Raw genomic sequence first — 15,307 nt, 5'->3', positions numbered from 1 at the left:
TATTGCCTCTAGGGAATATTTCCTTCAGTCTCCCACTTGCACTAGAGTCAATAATCTAGATTACATAGTAATGATTCTAACACCCAAGGAGTCCTGGTGCTGATCATGTTTTGCTCGCGAGAGAGGCTTAGTCAACGGGTCTGCAACATTCAGATCCGTATGTATCTTGCAAATCTCTATGTCTCCCTCCTTGACTTGATCACGGATGGAATTGAAGCGTCTCTTGATGTGCTTGGTTCTCTTGTGAAATTTGGATTCCTTTGCCAAGGCAATTGCACCAGTATTGTCACAAAAGATTTTCATTATATCCGATGCACTAGGTATGACACCTAGATCGGATATGGACTCCTTCATTTGCTGCTTCTGAAGAAGCTATGTACTCCGCTTCACGCGTAGATCTCGCCACGACGCTCTTCTTGGAACTGCACCAACAGACAGCTCCACTATTCAATATAAATACGTATCCGGTTTGTGACTTAGAGTCATCCGGATCAGTGTCAAAGCTTGCATCGATGTAACCATTTACGGCAAGCTCTTTGTCACCTCAATAAACGAGAAACATATCCTTAGTCCTTTTCAGGTATTTCAGGATGTTCTTGACCGTTGTCCAGTGATCCACTCCTGGATTACTTTGGTACCTCCATGCTAAACTAATAGCAAGGCACACATCAGGTCTAGTACACAACATTGCATACATGATAGAACCTATGGCTAAGGCATAGGGAATGACTTCCATTTTCTCTCTATCTTCTGCAGTGGTCGGGCATTGAGTCTGACTCAACTTCACACCTTGTAACACAGGCAAGAACCCTTTCTTTGACTGATCCATTTTGAACTTCCTCAAAACTTTCTCAAGGTATGTGCTTTGTAAAAGTCCAATTAAGCATCTTGATCTATCTCTATAGATCTTGATGCCCAATATATAAGCAGCTTCACCAAGGTCTTTCATTGAAAAATTCTTATTCAAGTATCCTTTTATGCCATTTAGAAATTCAGTATCATTTCCGATCAACAATATGTTATCCACATATAATATCAGAAATGCTACAGAGCTCCCACTCACTTTCTTATAAATACAGGCTTCTACAAAAGTCTGTATAAAACCATATGCTTTGCTCACACTATCAAAGCATATATTCCAACTCCGAGGGCTTGCAGCAGTCCATAAATGGATTGCTGGAGCTTGCACACTTTGTTAGCACCTTTTGGATCGATAAAACCTTCTGGCTGCATCATATACAACTTTTCTTTAAGATATCCATTAAGGAATGCAGTTTTGACATCCATTTACCAAAATTCATAATCATATAATGCGGCAATTGCTAACATGATTCAGACAGACTTAAGCATCGCTACGGGTGAGAAGGTCTCATCGTAGTGAACACCTTGAACTTGTTGAAAACCTTTCGCAACAAGTCGAGCTTTGTAGACAGTAACATTACCATCAACATCAATCTTCTTCTTGAAGATCCATTTATTCTATATTGCTTGCCGATCATCGGTCAAGTCAACCAAAGTCCATACTATGTTTTCATACATGGATCCCATCTCAGATTTCATGGCCTCAAGCCATTTCGCGAAATCTGGGCTCATCATCGCTTCCTCATAGTTCATAGGTTCGTCATGGTCAAGTTACATGACCTCCAGAACAGGATTACCGTACCACACTGGTGCGGATCTTGCTCTAGTTGACCTATGAGGTTCAGTAGTAACTTGATCAGAAGTTTCATGATCATCATCATTAGCTTCCTCACTAATTGGTGTAGGAATCACTGGAACTGATTTCTGTGATGAACTACTTTCCAATAAGGGAGAAGGTACAATTACCTCATCAAGTTCTACTTTCCTCCCACTCGCTTCTTTCGAGTGAAACTCCTTCTCTAGAAAGGATCCATTCTTAGCAATGAGTATCTTGCCTTCGGATCTGTGATAGAAGGTGTACCCAACAGTTTCCTTTGGGTATCCTATGAAGACACATTTCTCCGATTTGGGTTCAAGCTTATCAGGTTGAAGCTTTTTCACATAAGCATCGCATCCCCAAACTTTAAGAAATGACAACTTGGGTTTCTTGCCAAACCACACTTCATATGGTGTTGTCTCAACGGATTTTGATGGTTCCCTATTTAATGTGAATGCAGCCGTCTCTAAAGCATAACCCCAAAACGATAGTGGTAAATCAGTAAGAGACATCATAGATCGCACCATATCTAATAAAGTGCGGTTACGACATTCGGACACACCATTACGCTGTGGTGTTCCAGGTGGCGTGAGTTGCGAAACTAATACAAAACTCATAACTCAAATATTCACCTCCACGATCAGATCGTAGAAACTTTATTTTCTTGTTACAATGATTTTCCACTTCACTCTGAAATTCTTTGAACTTTTCAAATGTTTCAGACTTATGTTTCATTAAGTAGACATACCCATATCTGCTCCAATCATTTGTGAAGGTTAGAAAATAACGATACCCGCCGCGAGCATCAACACTCATCGAACCACATACATCAGTATGTATTATTTCCAATAAGTCTGTTGCTTGCTCCACTGTTCCGGAGAACTGAGTCTTAGTCATCTTGCCCATGAGGCATGGTTCGCAAGCGTCAAGTGATTCATAATCAAGTGATTCCAAAATCCCATCAGCACGGAGTTTCTTCATGCGCTTTACACCAATATGACCTAAACGGCAGTGCCACAAATAAGTTGCACTATCATTATTAAACTTGTATATTTTGGCTTCGATACTATGAATATGTGTATCACTACTATCGAGATTCAATAAAAATAGACCACTCATCAAGGGTGCATGACCATAAAAGATATTACTCATGTAAATAGAACAACCATTATTCTCTGATTTAAATGAATAACCGTCTCACATCAAACAAGATCCAGATATAATGCTCATGCTTAACGCTGGCACCAAATAACAATTATTCAGGTCTAAAACTAATCCTGAAGGTAGATGTAGAGGTAGTGTGCTGACGGTGATCACATTGACTTTGGAACCATTTCCCAAGTGCATCATCACCTCGTCCTTAGCCAATCTTTGTTTAACCCGTAGCCCCTGTTCCGAGTTGCAAATATGATCAACAGAACCGGTATCAAATACACAGGCGCTACTACGAGCATTAGTAAGGTACACATAAATAACATGTATATCAAATATACCTTTCACTTTGCCATCCTTCTTATTCGCCAAATACTTGGGGCAGTTCTGCTTCCAGTGACCAGTCCCTTTGCAGTAGAAGCACTCAGTCTCAGGCTTAGGTCTAGACTTGGGCTTCCTCACTTGAGCAGCAACTTTCTTGCCGTTCTTCTTGAAGTTCCCCTTCTTCCCTTTGCCATTTTTCTTGAAACTAGTGGTCTTGTTAACCATCAACACTTGATGCTCCTTCTTGATTTCTACCTCCGCAGCCTTTAGCATTGCAAAGAGCTCGGGAATTGTCTTATCCATCCCTAGCATATTATAGTTCATCACAAAGCTTTTGTAGCTTGGTGGCAGTGATTGAAGAACTCTGTCAATGACACTATCATCAGGAAGATTAACTCCCAGCTGAGTCAAGTGGTTGTGGTACCCAGACATTCTGAGTATATGTTCACTGACAAAACTATTCTCCTCCATTTTGTAGCTGTAGAACTTATTGGAGACTTCATATCTCTCAATTCGGGCATTTGCTTGAAATATTAACTTCAACTCCTGGAACATCTCATATGCTCCATGATGTTCAAAACATCGTTGAAGTCCCGATTCTAAGCCGTAAAGCATGGTACACTAAACTATCGAGTAGTCATCAGCTTTGCTCTGCCAGACGTTCATAACATCTGGAGTTTCTCCCGCCACGGGCTTTGCACCTAGCGGTGCTTCCATAACATAATTCTTCTGTGCAGCAATGAGGATAATCCTCAAGTTACGGACCCAGTCCGTGTAGTTGCTACAATCATCTTTCAACTTAGCTTTCTCTAGGAACGCATTAAAATTTAAAGGAACAGTAGCTGATACGTCCATTTTGCATCATGCTTTTATATCGATATTTATTGCAGTATGGGCCATTATAACACATTATGTCAAAATACTTATGCCTATTCTCTCTTATTTTACAAGGTTTACATGAAGAGGGAGAATGCCGGCAGCTGGAATTCTAGGCTGGAAAAGGAGAAAATATTAGAGACCTATTCTACACAACTCCAAAAGTCCTGAAACTTCACGGGAGCATGTTTCAGAATATATATAAAATATTGGGCGAAGGAAGTACTAGAGGGAGGCCACCCACCATCCACGAGGGTGGGGGCGTGCCCTACCCCCCTAGGCGCGCCCCCTGCCTCGTGGGTCCTCTGGCAGCCCTCTGATGCCCATCTTCTGCTATATGAGGTCTTTCATCCGGAAAAAATCATAAGCAATCTCACGGGGTGAAAATCCACTGCCACGAGGCGGAACCTTGGCAGAACCAATCTAGGGCTCCGGCGGAGCTGTTCTGCCGAGGAAACATCCCTCCTGGAGGGGGAAATTATCACCATCGTCATCACCATCGATCCTCTCATCGGGAGCAGGTCAATCTCCATCAACATCTTCACCAGCACTATCTCATCTCAAACCCTAGTTCATCTCTTGTATCCAATCTTTGTCCCAAAGCCTTAGATTGGTACCTGTGGGTTACTAGTAGTGTTGATTACTCCTTGTAGTCGATGCTAGTTGGTTTACTTGGTGGAACATCATATGTTCAGGTCCTTTATGCATATTAATACTCCTCTATTTATGAACATGAATATGCTTTGTGAGTAGTTACGTTTGTTCCTGAGGACATGGGAAAAGTCTTGCTATAAGTAGTCATGTGAATTTGGTATTCGTTCGATATTTTGATAAGATGTATGTTGTCTCTCCTCTAGTGGTGTCATGTGAACGTCGACTACATGACACTTCACCATTGTTTGGGCCTAGAGGAAGGTATTGGGAAGTAACAAGTAGATGATGGGTTGCTAGAGTGATAGAAGCTTAAACCCTAGTTTATGAGTTGCTTCGTAAGGGGCTGATTTGGATCCATATGTTTCATGCTATGGTTAGGTTTACCTTAATACTTCTTTTGTAGTTGCGGATGCTTGCAAGAGGGGTTAATCATAAATGGGATGCTTGTCCAAGGAAGGACAGTACCCAAGCACCGGTCCACCCACATATCAAATTATCAAAGTACCAAACGCGAATCATATGAGCGTGATGAAAACTAGCTTGACGATAATTCCCATGTGTCCACGGGAGCGCTTTTCTCTATATAAGAGTTTGTCCAAGCCTGTCCTTTGCTACAAAAGGGATTGGGCATCTTGCTGCACCTTATTTACTTTTATTACTTGTCACCCATTACAAACTACCTTATCACAAAACTATCTGTTACCGATAATTTCAGTGCCTGCAGAGAATACCTTACTGAAAACTGCATATCATTTCCTTCTGCTCCTCGTTGGGTTCGACGCTCTTACTTATCGAAAGGACTACGATAGATCCCCTATACTTGTGGGTCATCAAGACTCTTTTCTGGTGCCGTTGCCGGGGAGTGAAGCGCCTTTTGTAGGTGGGATTTGGTAAGGAAAATTTTATATAGTGTGCTAAAATTTACTGTCACTTGTTACTATGGAACATAATCCTTTGAGGGGCTTGTTCGGGGTATCTTCACCCTGACCAGTAGAGCAAAGAGTTCCCCTCAACCTACTGAACGTACTAAACCTACTGAAAATGTTTATTGTGACATCCCTTCGGGTATGATAGAGAAACTGCTAGCTAATCCTTTCACAGGTGATGGAACATTACATCCCGATTTGCACATAATCTATGTGGATGAAGTTTGTGAATTATTTAAGCTTGCAGGTATGCCTAAGGATGTTATCAAGAAGAAGGCCTTCCCTTTATCTTTGAAGGGAAAGGCATTGACATGGTTTAGGATATGTGATGATATGGGATCATGGAACTACAACCGATTGAAATTGGAATTCCATCAGAAGTTTTATCCTATGCATCTTGTTCATCGTGATCGTAATTATATATATAATTTTTGGTCTCGCGGAGGAGAAAGCATTGCTCAAGCTTGGGGGAGGCTTAAGTCAATGTTATATTCATGCCCCAATCATGATCTCTCAAGAGAAATTATTATTCAAAAAAATTATGCCCGGCTTTCTCTCAATAATCGCTCCATGCTCGATACTTCTTGTAATGGTTCTTTTATGATGAAGACTATTGAATTCAAATGGGATGTATTGGAAAAAATTAAACGCAACTCTGAAGATTGGGACCTCGACAAAGGTAAGGAGTCAGGTATAACCCCAAAGTTCGATTGTGTTAAAAAATTTATGGATACCGATGCCTTTCATGAATTTAGCACTAAATATGGACTTGACTCTGAGATAGTAGCTTCTTTCTGTGAATCCTTTGCTACTCATGTTGATCTCCCTAAGGAGAAGTGGTTTAAATATAATCCTCCCATTGAAGTAAAATTAGTTGCACCTATTAAATTTGAAGAAAATACTATCACTTATAATGTTGATCCTGTTGTTCCTACCGCATATATTGAGAAACCACCTTTCCCTGTTAGAATAAAGGATCATGCTAAAGCTTCAGCTGTTGTTTGTAAGAGTAATACTAGAACACCTATACCCTCTGAGCAAATTAAAGTTGAACCTAGTATTGCTATGGTTAAAGATCTCTTGGCCAATAATATTGATGGGCATGTTATTTACTTTTGCGATGAAGCTGTTAGAATTGCTAGGCCCGATACTAAAAATAAACATAGACCTGTTGTAGGCATGCCTTTTATTTCTGTTAAAATAGGAGATCATTTCTATCATGGCTTATGTGATATGGGTGCTAGTGCAAGTGCAATACCTCATTCCTTATACAAAGAAATTATGCATGATATTGCACCTGCTGAGATAGAGGAAATTGATGTTACAATTAGGCTTGCCAATAGAGACACTATTTCACCAGTTGGGATTGTTATAGATGTTGAAGTCTTGTGTGGGAAAGTTAAATATCCTGCTGATTTTCTTGTTCTTGGTTCCCCACAAGATGACTTTTGTCCCATTATATTTGGTAGATCCTTCTTGAATACTGTTAATGCTAGGATAGACTGCCAAAAGGATGTTGTTACTATTGGTTTATGGGATATGTCTCATGAGTTTAATTTTGCTAAATTTCATAGACAACCCCATGATAAAGAATTGCCTAGTAAATATGAAATTATTGGTCTTGCTTCTATTACCGTACCTCCTAATGATCCTTTAGAACAATATTTGCTAGACCATGAAAATGATATGTTTATGAATGAAAGAAGGGAAATAGATGAACTATTCTTTAAGCATGGACCTATTTTGAAACACAATTTGCCTGTTGAAATTCCAGGGGATCCTCCTCCACCCAAGGGTGATCCCGTGTTTGAGCTTAAACCTTTACCTGATACTCTTAAATATGCCTATCTTGATGATAAAAAGATTTATCTTGTTATTATTAGTGCTAACCTTTCAGAGCATGAAGAAAAGAAATTATTGAAAACTCTGAAGAAGCACCGTGCTGCTATTGGATATACTCTTGATGATCTTAAGGGCATTAGTCCCACTCTATGCCAGCACAAAATAAAATTGGAGAAAGACGCGAAACCGGTTGTTGATCACCAATGACGGTTAAATCCTAAGATGAAAGAAGTGGTAAGAAAAGAAATACTAAAGCTTCTGGAGGCAGGTATAATTTATCCCATTGCTGATAGTCAGTGGGTAAGTCATGTCCATTGTGTCCCTAAGAAGGGAGGTATTACTGTTGTTCCTAATGATAAAGATGAATTGATCCCACAAACAATTGTTACATGTTATAGACTGGTAATTGATTTCCGCAAATTAAATAAAGCTACTAAAAAGGATCATTACCCTTTACCTTTTATTGATTAAATGCTAGAAAGATTATCCAAACATACACATTTTTGCTTTCTAGATGGTTATTCGGGTTTCTCTCAAATACCTGTGTCGAAAGAGGATCAAGAAAAGACAACTTTTACTTGCCCTTTCCGTACCTTTGCTTATAGAGATATGCCTTTTGGTTTATGCAATGCACCTGCTACCTTTCAAACATGTATGACTGCTATATTCTATGACTTTTGTGAAAAGATTGTTGAGGTATTCATGGATGATTTTTTCGTATATGGAACTTCTTTTGATGATTGCTTAAGCAACCTTGATCGAGTTTTGCAGAGATGTGAAGAAACTAATCTTGTCTTGAATTGGGAGAAGTGCCACTTTATGGTTAATGAAGGTATTGTCTTGGGGCATAAAATTTCTGAAAGTGGTATTGAAGTTGATAAAGCTAAGGTTGATGTTATTGAAAAGATGCCGTGTCCTAGGGACATTAAATGTATAAGAAGTTTCCTTGGTCATGCTGGTTTTTATAGGAGGTTCATTAAGGACTTCTCTAAAATTTCTAGGCCTCTGACTAATCTCTTACAAAAAGATGTTCCTTTTGTCTTTGATGATGATTGTGTAGAAGCATTTGAAATACTTAAGAAAGCCTTGATCTCTGCACCTATTGTTCAGCCACCTGATTGGAATTTACCCTTTGAAATTATGTGTGATGCTAGTGATTATGTTGTAGGTGTTATTCTAGGATAAAGGGTTGATAAGAAATTAAATGTTATCCAATATGCTAGTAAAACACTAGACAATTCCCAAATAAATTATGCTACTACTGAAAAATAATTTTTAGTAGTTGTATTTGCTTGTGATAAGTTTAGACCTTATATTGTTGATTCTAAAGTAACTGTTCACACCGATCATGCTGCTATTAATTATCTTGTGGAAAAGAAAGATGCTAAACCTAGACTTATTATATGGGTTCTCTTGCTACAAGAATTTGATTTACATATTATTGATAGAAAGGGAGCTGAGAACCCTGTTGCAGACAACTTGTCTAGGTTAGAGAATGTTCTTAATGACCCACTACCTATTGATGATAGCTTTCTGGATGAACAATTAGCTGTCATAAATGCTTCTCGTACTGCTCCATGGTATGTTGATTATGCTAATTACATTGTTGCTAAATTTATACCACCTAGTTTCACATACCAGCAAAAGAACAAGTTTTTCTATGATTTAAGACATTACTTCTGGGATGACCCACACCTTTATAAAGAAGGGGTAGATGGTGTTATTAGACGTTGTGTACCTGAGCATGAACAAGAATAGATCCTACGCAAGTGTCAATCCGAGGCTTATGGAGGACACCATGCTGGAGATAGAACTGCACATAAGGTATTGCAATCCGGTTTTATTGGCCTACTCTCTTCAAAGATGTCCGTATGTTTGTCTTGTCTTGTGATGAATGTCAAAGAATTGGTAATATTAGTAGACATCAAGAAATGCCTATGAATTATTCACTTGTTATTGAACCATTTGATGTTTGGGGCTTTGATTATATGGGACGGTTTCCTTCCTCCAATGGGTATACACATATTTTAGTTTCTATTGATTATGTTACTAAGTGGGTAGAAGCTATTCCAACTAGTAGTGCTGATCATAACACCTCTATTAAGATGCTTAAAGAAGTTATTTTCCGAGGTTTGGAGTCCCTAGATACTTAATGACTGGTGGTGGTTCACATTTTATTCATGGTGATTTTTGTAAGATGCTTGCTAAGTATGATGTTAATCATAGAATTGCATATCCATATCATCCACAGTCTAGTGGTCAAGTATAACTGAGTAATAGAGAGCTTAAACTAATTTTGCAAAAGACTGTTAACAGATCTAGAAAGAATTGGTCAAAGAAACTTGATGATGAATTATGGGCTTATAGAACTGCATGTAAAAATCCTATGGGTATGTCTCCATATAAAATGGTTTATGGAAAAGCTTGTCACTTACCTCTCGAACTAGAACATAAGGCATATTGGGCCATTAAAGATCTCAATTATGATTTCAAACTTGCCGGTGGGAAGAGGATTTTTGACATTAGCTCACTTGATGAATGGAGAACCCAAGCCTATGAGAATGCTAAACTGTTTAAAGAAGAAGTTAAAAGATGGCATGAGAAAAGGATACAAAAACGTGAATTTAATGTAGGTGATTATGTATTGTTATACAACTCTCGTTTAAAAAATTTTGTAGGAAAACTTCTCTCTAAATGGGAAGGTCCTTACGTTATCGAGGAGGTCTATCGTTCCGGTGCCATAAAAATCACCAACTTCAAAGGCACAAATCCGAGGGTGGTGAACGGTCAAAGAATCAAACATTATATCTCAGGTAATCCCATAAATGTTGAAAATAATGTTATTGAAACCATAACCCCATAGGAATACATAAGGAACACTTTCCATAACGTTTCAGACTTCGAAAAGGAAGAAGTATGTGGTACGGTAAGCAAACCGACTCCAAAACAGTTCTAATAGCAATTTTCTCCATTTTGGAATATTTTTAAAAAATAGGAAAATAAGAAGTAGTCCAGGCAGGACACGAGGCGTCCACGAGGGTGGAGGGCACGCCCCCTGCCTCGTGTGCTCTCCGGACTCCATTTTCTTGCACGATACTTCTTTTGGTCGGTAAAAATTCATTATATAATCTCCCGAAGGTTTTAACCACCGTATCACACAAATATCTTCTATCTTTGTTTCGAGCTGCTTTTCTGACAGACCTAGATCGCCATGCAGTCTTCAAGTGCCCCCAAGGACAAGTTCTTCGAGAAGGTCATCCACCCCTACCTTGCGGAAATGCTGCAACACCCTCAAACCATTGAGATGCATGAGGGGTTCCTGCACATCCATGATGTTGAGGGACTAAGGAGGACCGGAAGCTTGGAGACAAGACTTGAAGCAATGGAGCAACAAGTTTTCAAGTGCCAGGAGATGGTGGAACGTGGACTCGACACCAACCACATAATGATCATGGAGTTCACCAACACCGCTAAGCTAGATGCCAGAAACATCGGAGAGACCATCTTCAAGCTTCATGAGAAAATCGAGCGTCTCCAAGCCCAGATCTATGACCTGCAAACCACAACTTTGTGTATGAATATAGATTCAAGAGGATGAGTTTGGCTGCAGATTCGAGGATCCCGGAGACTCGATCATCCTTCTATGATGGTGAGCCTGTGCCTTGGAGGATGTACGACAAGCCTACATCATTAACAAGTCCATCATCACCACCTCCAAGGAAGGAGACATAAACACATGGGTATGGGCACTCCCCTTGGCAACTGCCAAGCTTGTGGAAGTGCCCCGATATCGTATCACCATCACACTCTTATATTTACCATTTTTCTTAGTTTGATCCTTTTGATGATACCTTGATCTAGTAGAATAAAGTTATAGTATGATCTAGTTTTGAGTTTTGCTTTATGATCCTTCTATGTAATCGAGTCCGTGAGCTATATATAATAAAGATTAGTGTTGAGTCAAGGGCTTGATTATCTTGCTATGATCTTGAGGGTATAAAAGTAAAAGGATAGAGAAAGAATAAAAAGAAATAAAGAGATCATATGGATCTTATGGAGAGTAATGACTTCACATGTAAAGAGTATGATGAATAAAAATTGTTGGGAGTTGACAAGCATAGTTTTGGTCATCATTGCAATTAATAGGAAGTAATAAAGAAAGAGAGGTTCTCACATATAAATATACTATCTTGGACATCTTTTATGATTGTGAGCACTCATTAAAATATGACACGCTAAAAAGTTGATGTTGGACAAGGAAGACAATGTAATGGGTTATGTTTTCTTACATCCAAAATAAATTATATTGGCATGGATCATCCAACATGTTGAGCTTGCCTTTCCCTCTCATGCTAGAAAAATTCTTTGCACCAAGTAAAGATACTACTTGTGCTTCCAAATATCCTTAAACCTAGTTTTGCCATGAGAGTCCACCATATCCACCTATGGATTGAGTAAGATCCTTCAAGTAAGTTGTCATTGTTGCAAGCAATAAAAATTGCTCTCTAAATATGTATGATTTATTAGTGTGGAGAAAATAAGCTTTATACGATCTTTTGATGTGGAAGAAATAAAAGCGACGGACTGCTTAATAAAGGTCCATATCACAAGTGGCAATATAAAGTGATGTTCTTTCGAATTAAGATTTTGTGCATCCAACCATAAAAGCACATGACAACCTCTGCTTCCCTCTGTGAAGGGCCTATCTTTTATTCTTGTCTTATACTTCACACAAGAGTCATGGTGATCTTCACCTTTCCTTTTTACATTTTATCCTTTGGCAAGCACAATGTGTTGGAAAGATCCTGATATATATAGCTAATTGGATGTGAGTTTTCATGAACTATTATTGTTGACATTACCCTTGAGGTAAAAGGTTGGGAGGCAAAACTATAAACCCCTATCTTTCTCTGTGTCCGATTGAAACTTCATACCCATAAATATTACGTGTGTTAGCAATTGTGAAAGACTAAATGATAGTTGAGTATGTGGACTTGCTGAAAAGCTCTTATATTCACTCTTTCTGATGTTATGATAAATTGCAATTGCTTCAATGACTGAGATTATAGTTTGTTAGTTTTGAATGAAGTTTCTGATTCATACTTGAAATTGTGAATGAATTGTTACTTTAGCATAAGAAATCATATGACAATATATATATATATATATATATATGTTGCTGTTATAAGAATGATCATGATGCCCTCATGTCAGTATTTTATTTTATCGACACCTCTATCTCTAAACATGTGGACATATTTTTCGATTTCGGCTTGCGCTTGAGGACAGGAGAGGTCTAAGCTTGGGGGAGTTGATACGTCCATGTTGCATCATGCTTTTATATCGATATTTATTGCAGTATGGGCTGTAATTACACATTATGTCACAATACTTATGCCAATTCTCTCCTATTTTATGAGGTTTACATGAAGAGGGAGAATGCCGGCAGTTGGAATTCTGGGCTGGAAAAGGAGCAAATATTAGAGACCTATTCTGCACAACTCCAAAAGTCCTGAAACTTCACAGGAGCACGTTCCAGAATATATAAAAAATATTGGGCGAAGGAAGTACCAGAGGGGGGCACCCACCATCCATGAGGGTGGGGGCCTGCCCTACCCCCCTGGGCGCGCCCCCTACCTCGTGGGCCCTCTGGCAGCCCTCTGATACCCATCTTCTGCTATATGAGGTCTATCGTCTGGAAAAAAATCATAAGCAAGCTCACGGGACGAAACTCCGCCGCCACGAGGCGGAACCTTGGCGGAACCAATCTAGGGCTCCAGCGGAGCTGTTCTGCCGGGGAAACTTCCTTCTGGGAGGGAGAAATCATCACCATTGTCATCACATCGATACTCTCATTCGGATAGGGTCAATCTCCATCAACATCTTCACTAGCACCATCTCATCTCAAACCCTAGTTCATCTCTTGTATCCAATCTTTGTCCCAAAGCCTCAGATTGGTACCTGTGGGTTACTAGTAGTGTTGATTACTCCTTGTAGTTGATGCTAGTTGGTTTACTTGGTGGAAGATCATATGTTCAGATCCTTTATGCATATTAATACCCCTCTGATTATGAACATGAATATTCTTTGTGAGTAGTTACGTTTGTTCCTGAGGACATGGGAGAAGTCTTGCTATAAGTAGTCATGTGAATTTGGTATTCGTTCGATATTTTGATAAGATGTATGTTGTCTCTCCTCTAGTGGTGTCATGTGAACGTCGACTACATGACACTTCACCATTGTTTGGGCCTAGAGGAAGGTATTGGGAAGTAACAAGTAGATGATGGGTTGCTAGAGTGATAGAAGCTTAAACCCTAGTTTATGAGTTGCTTCGTAAGGGGCTGATTTGGATCCATATGTTTCATGCTATGGTTAGGTTTACCTTAATACTTCTTTTGTAGTTGCGGATGCTTGCAAGAGGGGTTAATCATAAGTTTGATGCTTGTCCAAGGAAGGACAGTACCCAAGCACCAGTCCACCCACATATCAAATTATCAAAGTACCAAATGCGAATCATATGAGCGTGGTGAAAAATAGCTTGACGATAATTCCCATGTGTCCTCGGGAGCGCTTTTCTTTATATAGGAGTTTGTCCAGGCTTGCCCTTTGCTACAAAAAGGATTGGGCCATCTTGCGGCACCTTATTTACTTCTATTACTTGTCACCCGTTACAAACTACCTTATCACAAAACTATCTGTTACCGATAATTTCAGTGCTTGCAGAGAATACCTTACTGAAAACTGCTTATCATTTCCTTCTGCTCCTCATTGGGTTTGACACCCTTACTTATCAAAAGGACTACCATAGATCCCCTATACTTGTGGGTCATCAGTAGCACGAGTCATTTATCTACAACAACATAGACATGCAAAATACTATCAGGTACTAAGTTCATGATAAATTAAAGTTCAATCAATCATATTACTTAAGAACTCCCACCTAGATAGACATCTCTCTAGTCATCTAAATGATCACGTGATCCATATCAACTAAACCATGTCCGATCATCACGTGAGATGGAGTAGTTTTCAATGGTGAACATCCCTATGTTGATCATATCTACTATATGATTCACGCTTGACCTTTCGGTCTCAGTGTTCCAAGGCAATATCTGCATATGCTAGGCTCGTCAAGTTTAACATGAGTATTCTGTGTGTGAAAAATTTTCTTGCACCCGTTGTATGTGAACGTAGAGCTTATCACACCCGATCATCACGTGGTTTCTCGGCACGATGAATTGTAGCAACGGTGCATACTCAAGAAGAACACTTATACCTTGAAATTTAGTGAGAGATCATATTATAATGCTACCGCCATACTAAGCAAAATAAGATGCATAAAGGATAAACATCACATGCAATCAAATAAGTGATACGATATGGCCATCATCTTGTGCCTTTGATCTCCATCTCCAAAGCACCATCATGATCACCATCGTCACCAGCTTGACACCTTGATCTCCATCGAAGCATCGTTGTTGTCTCGCCAACTATTGCTTCTACGACTATCGCTACCGCTTAGTGATAAAGTAAAACAATTACATGGTTATTGCTTTTCATACAATAAAGAGACAACCATATGGCTCCTGCCAGTTGCCGATAATTGTTATAAAACATGATCATCTCATACAAGAATTTATATATCATCATGTCTTGACCATATCACATCATAGCAAGCCCAGCAAAAACAAGTTAGACGTCCTCTACTTTGTTGTTGCAAGTTTTACGTGGCTGCTACGGGCTTCCTGCAAGAACCATTCTTACCTACGCATCAAAACCGCAATGATTTTTCATTAAGTGTGTTGTTTTAACCTTCGACAAGGACCGGGCGTAGTCAAACTTGATTCAACTAAAG

The sequence above is a fragment of the Triticum urartu genome, chromosome 3A (assembly GCF_056163025.1).
Source record: "Triticum urartu cultivar PI428250 chromosome 3A, HENAU_Tu73, whole genome shotgun sequence".
NCBI classification, from domain to species: domain Eukaryota; kingdom Viridiplantae; phylum Streptophyta; class Magnoliopsida; order Poales; family Poaceae; genus Triticum; species Triticum urartu.
Note: the sequence above shows the minus strand (reverse complement) of the source record.